The 13,885-nt window shown below is 42.7% G+C and overlaps 1 protein-coding gene across 6 annotated transcripts in view; it reads left to right on the plus strand.

Moving 5' to 3' along the window:
* DENND2B (DENN domain containing 2B) overlaps nt 1–13,885 on the plus strand; it is a 153,391-nt gene that overhangs the window by 30,844 nt on the left and 108,662 nt on the right. For 4 of the 6 annotated variants that reach the window (XM_042038731.1, XM_042038726.1, XM_042038729.1 and 1 more), the window contains exon 2: nt 5,596–5,683. The gene's annotated coding sequence lies outside the window, so the exon portion shown is untranslated. Of the gene's footprint in view, nt 1–5,595; nt 5,684–6,153; nt 6,335–13,885 lie in introns of those variants that run through there. The other 2 variants (XM_042038727.1, XM_042038730.1) reach the window with 2 other exon arrangements.

Consider the following 13,885-nt stretch of genomic DNA (forward strand, 5'->3'; position numbering starts at 1 on the left):
GGAATCACAAAACATGTTGTCATTATTTATCTATTTATTTATCTATTTAGAAGTTCAAAGAGTGTACAGTTCTATCGGTTGTGATTTTTTTTTTCTCATGTAAACAAGGTGATATCATAATGGATGCACAGCCTTAGGGGCCCACATTTTCCATTTTGAGTTTAAATTAAGAACTCTTTTCCTCTGGAAAGCATCTTTTCAGGGGGAAAAATGTGAAAAATGCAACCACCACCCATATTCTGCTTCAGAAGTCGTCCCTGCAATATTATGTCCTTGCGTCCCTTGCTTTGCTAAAAGATTCTCTTCCCTGGTAACTTCATATAGCCGGTATATCAATAGAGATGGTTCCCAACAGCATCTTTTTCTTTGTCCCACTTCCTGGATACAAGTACAGGAAGGGCTACCTTGACAACAATTTGAAAAGTTCCCCTTCACCTGGGGATTTGGCTTATACGATCTGTATTCCCATAATTTATGTGCCCCTCTGTTCCCAGTAAGTCAAAGCTTTGCAGCACTTGCTCAGATTCACACAAGATCTAGTCCTCCCAGAGTTATATTCTTGTGTGTTCTGGTTCCGTGCAATTCCAGGTGTGAGGGGATCTGTTTTTTGAACTGTCTTCTAGTCCCATGTGTATCATCTTGTGTCACAGGATGCGTGCTGTGAACAGGAGCAACAGAAACTTGTCCTTTCACTTTTACTTGAAAGAAAGAGTAGTGAAGTGAGACAAATGGAGACCTTGCATTCATGTAGGGTCAAATCAGAAATCCTGTGGAATTTCAAGCAACTCATCGACATCTCTCCTGATATGGCTGGTTCCCAGAGAAAACCTGCTTGTCTTATTTGCCCTTCTTCTTGGGACATAAATCCACCCTTGATGGGGGTATACAGACAGGATATTTGTATCCTCTCCTTGGGGTCTTCTCCATCAGTTTTGGACCTACAGCTTCCTGTCTCTTCCTTTTGGGCATGCCTGGAATATGGCAGAGCCATGCAAGGAAGGGTGTTGACTGGAAGGAAGATGGGTTGCAGACAGGGCTTGCTCTGGAGAGTTAAGGAGCAAAGGACTTACTTACATGAGATTCCCACCTTTGGTTATCCCTCTGGCTTGGCTTGTGCCTTGGCCTGGTGCCATCTGACACAGTTTGCAGCGCTGGGATGTTGAGGGCTGACTGAATTGGCTGCCTGGGCCCAGAGCCAGTTTGTATGGCTTGTTTGGCTTTGCACTGCTTTTCTAGCAGGGGAGCTGTAATATGTGTCTCCTGTCATGAATCAGACCATAGGTATGGATAATTCTCAAACCAGGCATTCACATGAGTTAATTCCATGCTGTTCATGTTTAAAGTTGTTTTATTAAGGAATTATTCAGCTTATTGCTCAGCAAATTTTCAGCATCATTAGCAGGTTTAGAATAGGGGTTGTGTCCCAGTATGACCAAACAGTGTCTTAAAGCTTTAATTGCCAAATAAAAACTCTTTCGACCTCTCTTTTCTAAAACATACAACATTACTAAACCATCACTTTGGTAAAATATTGTAGCACATGTTTGGTGTATTTTTAAGTTCTTTTGAAGTCAGCGTTTAAATGCTTTGCTGAATCAGGGCCTAAAATAATAATATCCACAAAGTTAAGCCACTTTATTTTTGAATGAGTGTTTGCAGAGGAATTGAATGCATGTCAGCTTCTTGTCATGGCCCTCAGGTACAGATCACCTCTTAGTTTCAGTGAATTAGAAACCTTTCCAAATTGCTGTCTTGCACACAGTTGCAGCGTCAGGGTCAGACCCAAGAATGGCAGGCTCTCATTTGCAGAATGACATCAAACTGAAATGGGATATAGGGCCATAAAGGGATTGGCAGCATCTCAAAGAGAGCGCAGCTATGATTAGTCATTTCCTATATACGTACTGTATAAATACTGGGGATATACACACGCATTTCTTTTTTCTGGGTTAATGAAACCAGTACTATGCTGCAAACGTGATCCTTGCTAGACCATTGAGGAGGTAATGGAAACTTAATTCTCCTGTTAGAAGAGAGTTGTGCATACACTTTAAGTAATGGATCTGAAATGGGGGAAGAAAACAAGTCCATAGCTGACTGATCTTTGTCTTTTGCCTGTGCAGTCCCCTTGCAGTTGGGGAGCTCCTGTGTTGGGTCAACTCCTTTGCTATCGTTTGCAAGGCTACAGTGTACTGTTGTGCTGCTTACTTTGATACCACAATCCTAGCAAAACATGCACTGAGGCAAAATTGAAATTAACATGCCACTTAAGGCAGTGGAAGGTTTAATCGCTTTAGTAGAATGATGGTTTTGGGATCAGAGGTGTTATCTTGTGCCACTTACTTTGTTGTTGTGTTCTTACACCATCATGTTGGAGTGTAACAATAAGGGCCAGTGCTGTGCTCTGTTAGTTTAAAGAAGTCAGTGGTGCTGTGGGACTGCTTCAGAGTGTGTGGTGGCTGCTGCCCTGCCTGTCATCACTTTGTCCCACCTGGTAGTCCACAGAATTCCCTATGCAAAAGTATTGAGTGCTGGCTCTCTATAAAAAGAGCAAAGAACACAGTTTTTGTAGTGCATGTGTGCTTTACATTAAGAGCTGGCTTGGGCTTTTCCGCTTATTTCCATACCTCTGCAAGTCACTGCCTGGTGATGAGGAAGTGCTGCTCCCAAGCTCCCTGACTCTCCCAGTGAGGTCAGCAGGAGCTGCAGGCACTTGCAGCAGTATTGGGTTAAAAACATACTGGGACAGATTAATTAAGTTTCACTTTTTGTTGTTAGGTCTTAAATTACGGAATTTCAAACAAATATATATTTGTTGAGGTCACTGAGAAGATGGTCAGTAAATGTGTAGAGGTGACACGAGGAAGAGCAATAAGGTGGCCATCTTCAGTGGGAAAGGGGCAAAAGCCCTTGTGAATCACAGAAAGTTATTTGAGGAGGGGAAAAATCCTAAGTAACTTTGCAAGAGTGTTTTTTATCTAAAAAACACAAAGGAAAATGTTACTGAAGTTGGAGCAGTGATTAATTTGAATTTATACCTACCAGAGGTTTGTGCTGCTGTTGTGGCTGGCTTAGTCTGTAGCTCACCTCTGATGCTGTGCTTTCCCCTACTGAAAGTGATAAAATTTCACGAGGAGCAAGTCTGATTTTTGTTTCCTCTCCTGTTGCTGATGATGGCTGCTTGGAAAGCATTCAGTAAAGAATCTCAGACCAGGCAGCTTGCAGAGTGGGCAGCTCATGGTTCCCTTGCAGGTCTCCAGGCAGAGACTGCAGGTGTGCCTGGTGAGGGCTCCTGCTGGGCACTCATCCTGCTCAGTGCATGCCCGCTCCTGCGCCTCACGTGGCTGCTGCATCATGGGGCCAGGAGCGTAGGAAGGAGTGTGTTCAACCAGTCAGAAATGGGAAGTGTATCGGAAATAAGAAACTAAACATCAGCTGCATGTGAGTAATGGATTTTCTGTCTCCTGCAGGGGGTGAGGGTACACACTCTGATGCCTTTTGATGGCAGGGTAGTCATGATGCTGTAATTAATGCAAAACCAGCTATTCATCATGTCCTCTGCTTATGATTTCAGACTCTGTCCTGATTCTAAATTGTGTTCTGAGGTATTGATGTGCTCAGATGAAAGCCCAGTGAGAAAAAAGTAAAATGTGGGAATAGCTCTTGTTTCACTGGGATCAGTCTGAGCTACATATGTCACCTTTTGGCAAGAAGCTGATTCGGGATGTATTCATGAGGCTTAGAATAGAAATGTGCTTGTCTGAGGGCTTCTGTGGTAGTTACCTGCCCAAGACCAAAGCTTGGGTCATAGTTTTACTCCTGTGCCTTGTTCCTACATATTTGTGTATGCGTGATATGTTTTAATGACTTTGTTTGCTTTGCTTGGAATTTTAAACTGTAACAGAGTGCATATGTAATGCACTGAGCATTTTCAATGATTTCTAAATGCCAGCTTGCCTGCTCCCCCAGAACCTTGCCATATATGCAGATGTGGTCACAGAATGAAGTGCCACAGAGCCATGAATGCTGGAGTGGGATGTGATGCAGATGGTTGGTACATACTCCAGTGTTACCAGTGATGGGGTCTATAGAAGATCAGAGCATGATCAGCCATTTCACTTGTCCATTGATCAAATCCTAGGATGTTTTTTTATCACTTCTGTGTCTTTGAACACTCTCTCTGCAGTGATGTAGTGTAAAACATTACTTTCTTGGGGGGAATTAGCAGTTTCCCTCTTTCCCCAGTCACACTGCTGAAATTGTGCCCACTTGCCACATGTGATGAATTTACCTTAGTCATACACCAAAGGAAACTTTCAGGACAAAACCAAGTTTAAATTTTTTAGTATTTGTCTCTCATGGCTCTGGCTGGGCACCACTGATGCGTTCTTAGGGGAACTTAGTGTGAAATTGCAAACTTAGCATGTGGCATTTTCATATCTAGGAGCTATTTGATATGATGTCATTTCAGCATCTTCTGGACCCTTGATAGCTTAAGCAGCTGTCTTGTTATATTTATCTGCCTGTGAGTAGTCTGCATGCAGTTTTTGGTAACAGTGTAAAATATGCCTCATGTATATGCCTTCCTGTGATGTTCTTGTTAGAGAGAGAGGTGGTTTAAGTGTGCAATCTGCTGGGAGCTCTGTCACTCACAAAATTTAGTTTTCTGAAGTACAGAAAACTGGTGTAGTTTATATCTAATAATGGATATATGGGGAGACAGGTATTCCCATGAAACATCTTGGCTATCTCACACAACCAGAAGGGTAATATGCTGAAACTCTTTAATCTCCTCATCTATAAACCTAGTTATGTTGATTATATAATGTATGTTTTCTTGTGTTCAGCTCCCCAAATAACATATAAAGGATTTCATAGGCTAATGTTGAGTTTTAAATGCAGGGGTGGAATAACATAGCTGCCCAATGAAGTGGTTAATAGATACAGGAGAAATTGATTTCCTATTTAGCTTGGCATAGGCAGCTTTGCAATTTTCTGCCCACTAGAGGGACTGCTGCTTATACTGCTCATTGCAGAGCACACTCATGAAGTCCCTTCAGTATCTCTTATGATGTTTTAAAATTTTGAATGACTGACTGATTAAATGCTCTGAAGATTGTCTCCAAGATATTTCTCAAAGTGTAAAAACTTTGGGCACAGTACTCTTCCTCTGAGTCCAAATACTTTTTAAACTGAATTTTCTTAATAAATGTTCTTTCTTTTTTATAAAGTATTTTCTGTTCTCTTGATTTATCAGTCCAGACTTTCCTATATGACGTTGGTGGGGATTAATTTAGATTTTTTTGTCAAGGAAAAAATGTTGTATGTCTTTATTTATGTTTGGAGTAAGTTTTGTTTTGCAACCATGGTGCCAGTGAATATGGTAAACTAATCAGTTCTTGTATTTGCAAATGTCAGTGAAATGAGTTTCTCCTTTAACTGGGAGATAGCAAGTTTTGGGTAAGAGGCACTTAAACTTACAGTCAGTATGAGAAAACTTCCAGATGTATCTGTGTGTTCTTGTTTAGCTGGGGGATTTTTTTTCTGTTTGTTTGTTTGAGTTCCTGACCTGCCCAATTTTCTTCTTAATTACAGAAACATGAAAGAATACAGGAAGTCCTGCATGACCTTATGAATACCTGTGCTAATTAAGTCACTGGCTTGGTACTGGGAGAACAGCAAGGTAAGCACTCAGGCCATGCCAACAGCGTTTCTTGTAATCTGCATGATTGTATTTCAACAAAGCTTTAGTGCTTTCAGATATCAAATTCATAGCAAGGCAGGCAAAGACAAATAGCCTGCAGGGCTGAATGCGATAGATTTACTTTTAATTCAAAGCTTTGGTGAGCAAACATCTCTGTTTTCCCTTCTGGGGGAAAAAAAATACAGGTTTTGTGGTCGTTTTCCCTTTTTTAGAAGGCAATATCTCTAATTTCGACAATCAATTCCTGACCAAAGCTCAGCTTCCTGGGCTGACTCTGGGGAGGGGCTGGAGGAAGGGTGGAATGTTTCAAAACTTAGCTGATGAAAAGGCATGCTGTTTTGTGGATGCCTCCCAGAATTGTTTAAATCTCTGTGTGTGTGTGCGCGCGCGCTTATGAAGAGGGGGGGAGAGAGATCTCCATGACAACTGGCCTGGCCAGTCTGTGTTCTCTGCAATCATTTTAGCTGGAATCAGTGCTGCGAGAGGTCATATGAAGGAGTTATGGGAAGCACAGCGGGTATTAGACACTAAACGACTGGTTTTCTGATTGCCTCAGATAATAACACAGAGTTTTGTCTGGGAAATACAAATCTGAGAATGGAGTGAAAAGGGAAATGCTCCAAATTTCAGGTAACAAAAATTGCCTTTTTAATGTTATGTCCTCCCATTGTAACGTTTGATTTTTTTTTTTTTTTCTTACTGGTGGTGGTGTTTACTCCCAGCTGAGAGCATCGGAGCGAGCTTGGATTCCCTAACTCTGGGGAATGATGTCATGCGGCAACAGTTGGATTCTATTAGCCAGGGAAAGAGGAAACATCCTGCATTTTTTGTTTTGGGGAGGGGGGGTGGGAAGGGAGTTACTTTGGCTCTTTGTTGAATCTTGTGCAAAGGCTACAAGAAGTGTTTAAAAGAAAGTTTGTAACAAATTAACTCCTAGAAAATACCATTTAGGACCTTGGCAGCACCAAACCTTAAACCCACTGCAATGATTACTCCTATATGCAAGAAAATTAATTTGGAAATATTACAGAAATCAGAAGACTTTTCTTTCATCTTGAATGCTCCTATATTCATCTTTAATGAGAAAATTAATTAAGGTATAATTAAGCAGAGGATTTGGAGCCTCCCTGCACTTGGGATCCTTTAGTAATTGTTTGGAGAATGTGCTGCTATAGAGTTTCTTCTGGGTTGGGCTCTGTCTCAAGCGGCTGCTCATGAATAGATGATGCTGGCAGCATTGTTCTTAATAGGGTTTTCAGTCCTAGACTGTGTACTTCATAGCTGTAAATCAGCCTTTTTGGGGAAAGACGCTGAGGAGAGAAAGCAGAAAAGTCATAAATTCAGCAATTTGAAAGGGACTTTTCCTCCCGGCTTTCCTTTTGCTAAATGCTGTATTAAACACTCAATGCAAGGGTATAACGTATAGCATTTTAAGCAGAAAAATACCTAATGATGAGTGTACAACTGCTATATCCTAATGAAAAGACTTAAAAATTTGATATAATCCTACTTTGCCAAACATCACAAAAACACATTGTATCAGCAACCATGATGAATATATTAGGTCACCATTGTGCTGTTTAAATTCCCCTTTGGAGATGCTCGTTTCTACTTTTATGCTGCTTTGTTCCCTTCTATGTATTTCAGTCATGATCCAAAGTTTGCTGGAGTCCATGGGAGTTTTCCCGTCAACTTCAAAGGGCTTGGGATCAGCCTCTGCCTGAGAACTTCCCAGCCTCTGTGTCAGTCTTTTGACTGCAGGACCAGGCCACAGGCTCTCCCTTTTCTTTCTTGAACTTTCCAAACAGAAGGTCTTTTGTGTTGTTCCAAACAATGCCAGGCACTGCTGACTGGCTTCAGCGTGGCTGCTAATAACACACGCTGGAGATAATGGTGGTGCTGATCTCCACTTTCTCCTCATACCTTCCTAGAGGGGAAAGTGCAATGAACGGAAATCAGATCCCTCTATCCCACCTCCTCACCTCACAAATGGCTCTTGTTTACAAGTGTGTATGTGTGTGTGTGTCTGTCTGCGCAAATTGTTCCTTGATTAAAGGGCTGTGCTTCAGAGGGGAGTTCCAGGAAGACTTTAGGGAAAAAACGCTGTCATAGCTGTGACCTACCCTAGAGCACTCACAGCAGGCTGTGCCAGAGCAGAACTGACAGCTGTCATCTGCAAACTGAGGACTCATCAGGACTGCCTAACACTTTGTGTCCACCTCTTGCCTACCAGCTTGATTCCATAAATAAAATACTACTGTTAGCAAATATTGATAACCCGGTTTGGAAAAAAAAAAATTTCATCTCTTTGATGGTTGGGGCCAGTTTAATAAGAAATCCTTGTGCTGTTTTTGACCAGAAATGAAATATCTGTGGAGCTGGTGTGCTGATTTGAGCCATCTGCCTCCTTAAGAAAGAACACTTTGATGGTTTCCCAAGTTTAAGGCTCATTTGCAGGAAAATGCTATTAGTCCCTGAAATTTCTAAGACAGAAAAGTCTAATGATTTTCAACATCAGAGCCACTGCTTTTAAGCAGTCACATTTTACAGATGATCATCTTGGGAATCCTGAGAGATCTGCAAGGTGTTGCAAGCTGGTCATACCAAAGGCAACAGCGGGTTTTTGGTGTATATGTGTTTGCTGTGATGCAGCAGGAAGCCTGGTGAATTCTCTCCCAGAGTTTCTGGCTGAATGGCATTTCCCTTAATGGTCTGTGCTGTAGCATTTGCAAGTTACTTTGAAAAGTGATACAAGGCATCATTCCTGTGGTCCTTTAAGATAATTTCCATATGTTCTAGCATTCTGAACGTTTTCAAATGAAGTTTTCATATGTTATGGTATGGATAACTTACAAGTAGGAAATAATAACAAAAAAAAAATTATATTTTTAACTACAATAATAACAAGCTTGACACATTGTTTTTTCATCCGTTGAGGGAGTAAGCAATTCAGGAGGGCTGCTGGGATAGCTCATAAGGCAGGTGGAGTTCTTGCAGGAGTCTTGCAGGTGTAACAGCTCTGTGTTTAACACACCACCTCTGGACAGGTCCTTAGCTCAGCATTTAGAGTTTGCTGTAGTCATCACTTTTTAAGTGCATTAATTTCTGTATTTCAAAGCCAGTTGCTTTGTGTTGTCCCGATATAAATATCCTCACAGGTTGTGGGTGTCCACCATGTTTCTGCCAGTGGCTGTATGTCCATGCTCTGCCTGTGGATAGTCAGTGGCTCTGAGTTTTCCAGAGACATTGGCATGGTTCTTTGATGGGATTAATTGCTTTCTGTCTCATTGTACTTAGAAGGAAAGTGGAGTGACACAGTAGAAATATTTTTTTGTTCTCTCTTCTTGACTGTCTACTGAGTAGTTTTTATATTCTGAGGTATAGTGTTTTCAATTGCTTGTATTAGCTTGCGTAAGATCCTGTCTTGTGTAACTCCTTGTACATCCTCTACCTCTAGGTTGACAGCAGAAGTGATGTCTGTTGAAATGAATTCCAGGTTAATTGCTACCTTGATGTATTTGTCTTTATTAACTAAAAATACTTTGCTTTGTAAATGAGCTGAGGCTCTCTAGAAGCCTAGGGCTGACTTTGTACCATTCAATACTTGATTCTGATCTTACTCCTTTCTCTAAATAACTGCAGAGTCTTTTCTATTTTTCTTTTTAGAGAAAGTCTGTGAGACATTGGAAAAACCCTGTAGTTTTCTCTGTTTCTGCTATTTTCTTTGAAGGCTGATCTTCAGAGCACCTGGTGTTGTGGACAGACGTACCATTAAATTCTTGAACATGAGATCAGTATTCTTCATCTGTAACCTTATGCCCACTACAGGTAGAATTAACTGATTGAAAACAACAGCGCTGCATGATTAGTAGAGCTGCTCATAAGATGCTCAAATATTTCCTGATTTTCTGTATGTTAATTTCAATTCCAGCAGTATGAACAAGGAGTTCTCCATTGTCTCCTCTCATGTTTGGCTTTCTGGTCATGAGTGTCTTCCCAAGGTGTAAAATGTGACACACAAAAAGATCTGTTCTGTGCAGCTCACATTGGATATGAGTATGGCTACCTTTAATTACAGCAAGAACCTCGACATGGTGGCACTGTCATTCTGCTCTGCAGTGAAGGCTCTCATTAGTGCTAATCTGTGATCTCTCTTCTGGCTGTGCATCTTTGACCCAGTTACTTTGCTGAACTTAGCGCAGTTGCTAGTGCGACACAAAGCAGACTCTTGGCACAGCCCTGATCACAGAGCAGGGCAAGATCTGGCAACTTTCACACAAATCCATTATAATTAAGGCTTCCGGTCTGGGATTTAAACTGCTTCTTTCTCTTAAAAGCCTGAGAGGCTTTTAAAAGTATTTTTTCAGGCTGAAAATGAACCCACTGCTGGTAGAGGCAAAGTCCCCAGGTGATACTAGTTTTAGGCAGACCTGGAAAAGGCAGGTGCTGCTCTTGTTCCTTCATCAGGCTTTGCAAACATGCTTCCAACCTGAGTGTTTTTTGAACAGTCTCCCAGATGTTCTTTAGTTTCATGTGACAACAACAGGGTCCCCTAATCAGTTACAGGAGTGTTGCACAGTTGGCTTTCCTCCAGTGCCAGCTCTTATTCTGAGTTCAAGCCTCATGTAACATTAATCTTCTCTGCCCACTTGGAGCCAAGCTGCTGTAGTCAAGGGGCTGTTCAAAGGAGTCCTATTTCCCCATCCTTTCAGAGGCAGTGCTTCCTCCTAGAACCTTTTTTCCCCATCCTGTTGCAGTCTGATGACAAGAAGATGAATTGGAGGCTAAAACTTCTGCCAGGGGCAAGAGCACAGTCTGGCATACCCTGTGCAGCTGGCATCCAAAGGATACAAGCCATCAAATTATCTGTGCTCCTGGGCCAGCTGAGCCTGTTGGTTTATGACCAGAAACATCCCTCCTGTCTTTAAAGCTTTCTTGAAAGTTAAAAGGCGTCACTAAACGTTTACCACATTTATGGGTATGCTGAGGACAGTTGGGCAATTTTGACAGTACAAAACCTGTTCCCTGCAATGCTGTTTCATGCCTTCTTGGTAGAGAGCAAAAAGCAATTTGAGGGCTGCAAAAGTATGGAAACATTTGCAGCTGCACAGCTCGCATTCCCATGTTTCAGTCTCTCACAGGCTCATGCAGACCTTCTATTATTAGTTTTAAAAGAATAGCTGACAGCTGATTAATTTGAATGGCGTATTCCAGAGAGAGCTGTTTTATGACTGTCAAGAGTGGCAAGCCAAGAAAATATTGACTGAAGTTACAAGGAGAGATTTCTGATGTAGAGCACAATCCTGTTTATCCAAAAGATTTGTAGGGGGACAAAACCATCTTCATACCACCCTGCTGTCAACATGTTCAAGCCCGTGCTGGGGGAGGTGAGAAGCTGAACAGCTCAGCCTGTTTTGCGTTCATTCCCTCTCAGTTTTCTGGGAGAGTACCCGGGGGTTTCCTGGCATGCTGTCAAAGGGCAGGGGCCGTATTGCAACTCAGTCTTTAAAAACCCACCTAAAAAATAATTTCAAGTGACTCATTCTGGTGTTGGTTTTTGGAGAAGAGTCAAGTTGGTTTCAGAGGGAAGAGTGAAAATAAAACTACTTTTGGACAATGGATATGCTCTGTGTAATCAGCTGATGCTCTGGATTACAGCTGCTCTGCTGTGGATCAGACTGGGTTTCACTGTTGCACTGATCTTGCTGCACTCAGGCTCAGGGCAGCAGATTGGCATTTGGAAGGGTATGAAGATCTAAGAGCACACATTGGTTTTTCAGTACTCTTTTTATCAGTAGCAGCACATGACAGTAGGTTGCAAGTTGAGCAGTATTACCGCAGGACTTGTGTAGGGGCCTGTGTGGTCACCCCTTTCATTTCCTGTGGAAAGCACTGCCCTTGTGTGCCACTTGTAAGCAAGACTCTGCTCACAGCCTGGGCACCTGAGGCGCAGTTACAGTACTCTTGCCCTGATCTGAGGCTTCAGCAAAGGAGAGCCAGTTCTGTCCCTGCAGCTGCGTAAGATGGTCCATTTAGGCTGTCTGCCTCCTACAGCAACAAGCCTCTGCCTCCTACAGAATCAAGCTGTAATGTCACTTGCTTTCATGGGACTGTTCCCCCTGCCCTCCCTATGGAAGGCTCTAGTGTGGCAGGAGTCACAAAAGGTCAGAGTGGAGAGAGGCATGGGGCAAGAAGGCAGAATTCTCCCCTAGTCATGAGAGTTGTTTTATGTAAACGTTGGGTGAAGGCAGAGGTTGAACCAAGAGCATTTAGAAACACTGACTTTGTGCCCACATGTTTGGAGCTCTTCGTGTGGTGCGGGGACTGCTGTCCAAGCTGGTTATGCAGAGAACCCCATCAGCAGGTTATGCTGTGTTTTGCCCCAATCTCAGTGTAGAATGTGCTGTCAGATTTGATGTGGGCATTAAGGTCTGCTTTCTTCTCCAATGGAGACATTATCCAGGTTTCCGCTGAAACCCATCAAGAGCTGAGGTCCCTGCTGTGGTTTATTTACTATTGGCTGACGTGTATGGACAGCAGAAAACAAATGTAGACATGATTCAGTAGAAATGTAAACCTGCCTCGGTGCTGTGCAATAGCACAGAATGCCTGCTGGGATGTATAACCGCCTGGAAGAACTGGGCATTCAAAAGGCAGCCCAAGGTCATCAGCTGCAGCACCTTGTCAGCAGTTCCCACTGCAGTTCCTGTGCTTGTGACTCTGATAATGGGTGTCCTACCTGTTCTAGAAGTATGGCAAGATCCTCAGGTAGAGGAAGGCAGTGGAGTTATGCTAAAGCTTTCCATGATTTTTCTGGAAAATCTACGCAGTTCATGATCTGGGTAGGGTAGACGGATTGAATGTGGCCACCTGTCCAGGGATTTCAGGAGTCAGGCAATGGCTGCTCCAGCCAGGCTGTGAGATGCCCTGAAATCCTGAACAAATTCCTCTTTCTCCACCTCAATATTCCCATGTACAAAACCAGGCTGCAGTAGGTGAATTCTCCTGTGTATCAGCCTCTTGCTGAGCTGTATCAGGAGTGTAATGTTTTGGCAGCTGCATTGCTGGTGTGATCTTGCCTACAGTAGCAGTGCATGTGGGCTGACTGTCTTCTGAGATCTGGCATCGCATGGGTCCCTCAGGGACACAGTGACAGGACAGACTCCAAAATGAACTGCCACTGGTTCCTGAGAAGCCTGAGTTTTTACTACCTGTATTGGAGCCAAATGATATGCTGGCTTCTGGAAGCATTAAAATGTTTACTATTAAAAAATGATTTGTCATGAGAAAAGGAGAAACCTGTTGCTTGCCGTGAGGGAACAGCCAGCTGCTCCTGAGTCTGGGTAGAAAAGTGAAATGCTAGGAAATAGCTGGAGGAACAGGGCAGGAAAAAAAAGCCAGCTGATATTGTGAAGGAGTTAAGAGAACCTTGTTAAAACATAATTATTCTTCTGGATGAGAGGTGGGCTTTCTGCAAGGTGGGCAGAAGGGCAGCAAAGTCAAACCCCAGGCTTCTGGCTCAGCTTATCATTTCAACACTTATCCTTTCAAGATTTGCTTATGATCTGATTTAAAAAAAACTTACCCACCATTGTAGACTGGGAACCCTGTAAAATATTTTTTCACTATCGTGGACATGAAACAAAACAGTCCAGGACACTTGTGGCAGTGGGGTGAAGCTGGGACCTGCTGGGCTGTGTCACTGCTGAACAGGAGCAGCAACTCTTGCCTCGGACAGATTGCCCTTGCGACAGTGGCTCGTTAAAGATTGTCACATCACTCATGTTTCCATGACAGCCTCAGGTCTGACAAATGTGACAAAGCTGTGTTTTATCAGCAAATCCCTTGTGGGTCCTAGTCAGGAAAGCACATGGATAAGGAGAGAAAATTATTCTTCCTGCTCTTTGTTACTGACCGATTGTGCTCTTTGTGTGTGAAGCAGCCAACCATGACTGGCTAAATTTCTCTGCAATTTGCAGTACCTCCTTTGTGGGATTGAACCAGTGCTGGCTCCATACATTTTCCATTTGTTAAGAAGTTTTACGTGTTGTTTTGGGGACCAAGTAAGCTCCAAATGTCAGATTGAAGTTCTGGGGATCAAAACACCAGTGGAGGTACAGGGCAGACTTGGGGACCCTTAAATCAAACCGAATTTTGCAGAACAGTTACAGAAATTCAGAC

Source organism: Corvus kubaryi, unplaced genomic scaffold (assembly GCF_017639235.1).
Source record: "Corvus kubaryi isolate FWS band 111438036 unplaced genomic scaffold, C.kubaryi_AGA036_p1.0 37392, whole genome shotgun sequence".
In the NCBI taxonomy this organism is placed as follows: Eukaryota; Metazoa; Chordata; class Aves; order Passeriformes; family Corvidae; genus Corvus; species Corvus kubaryi.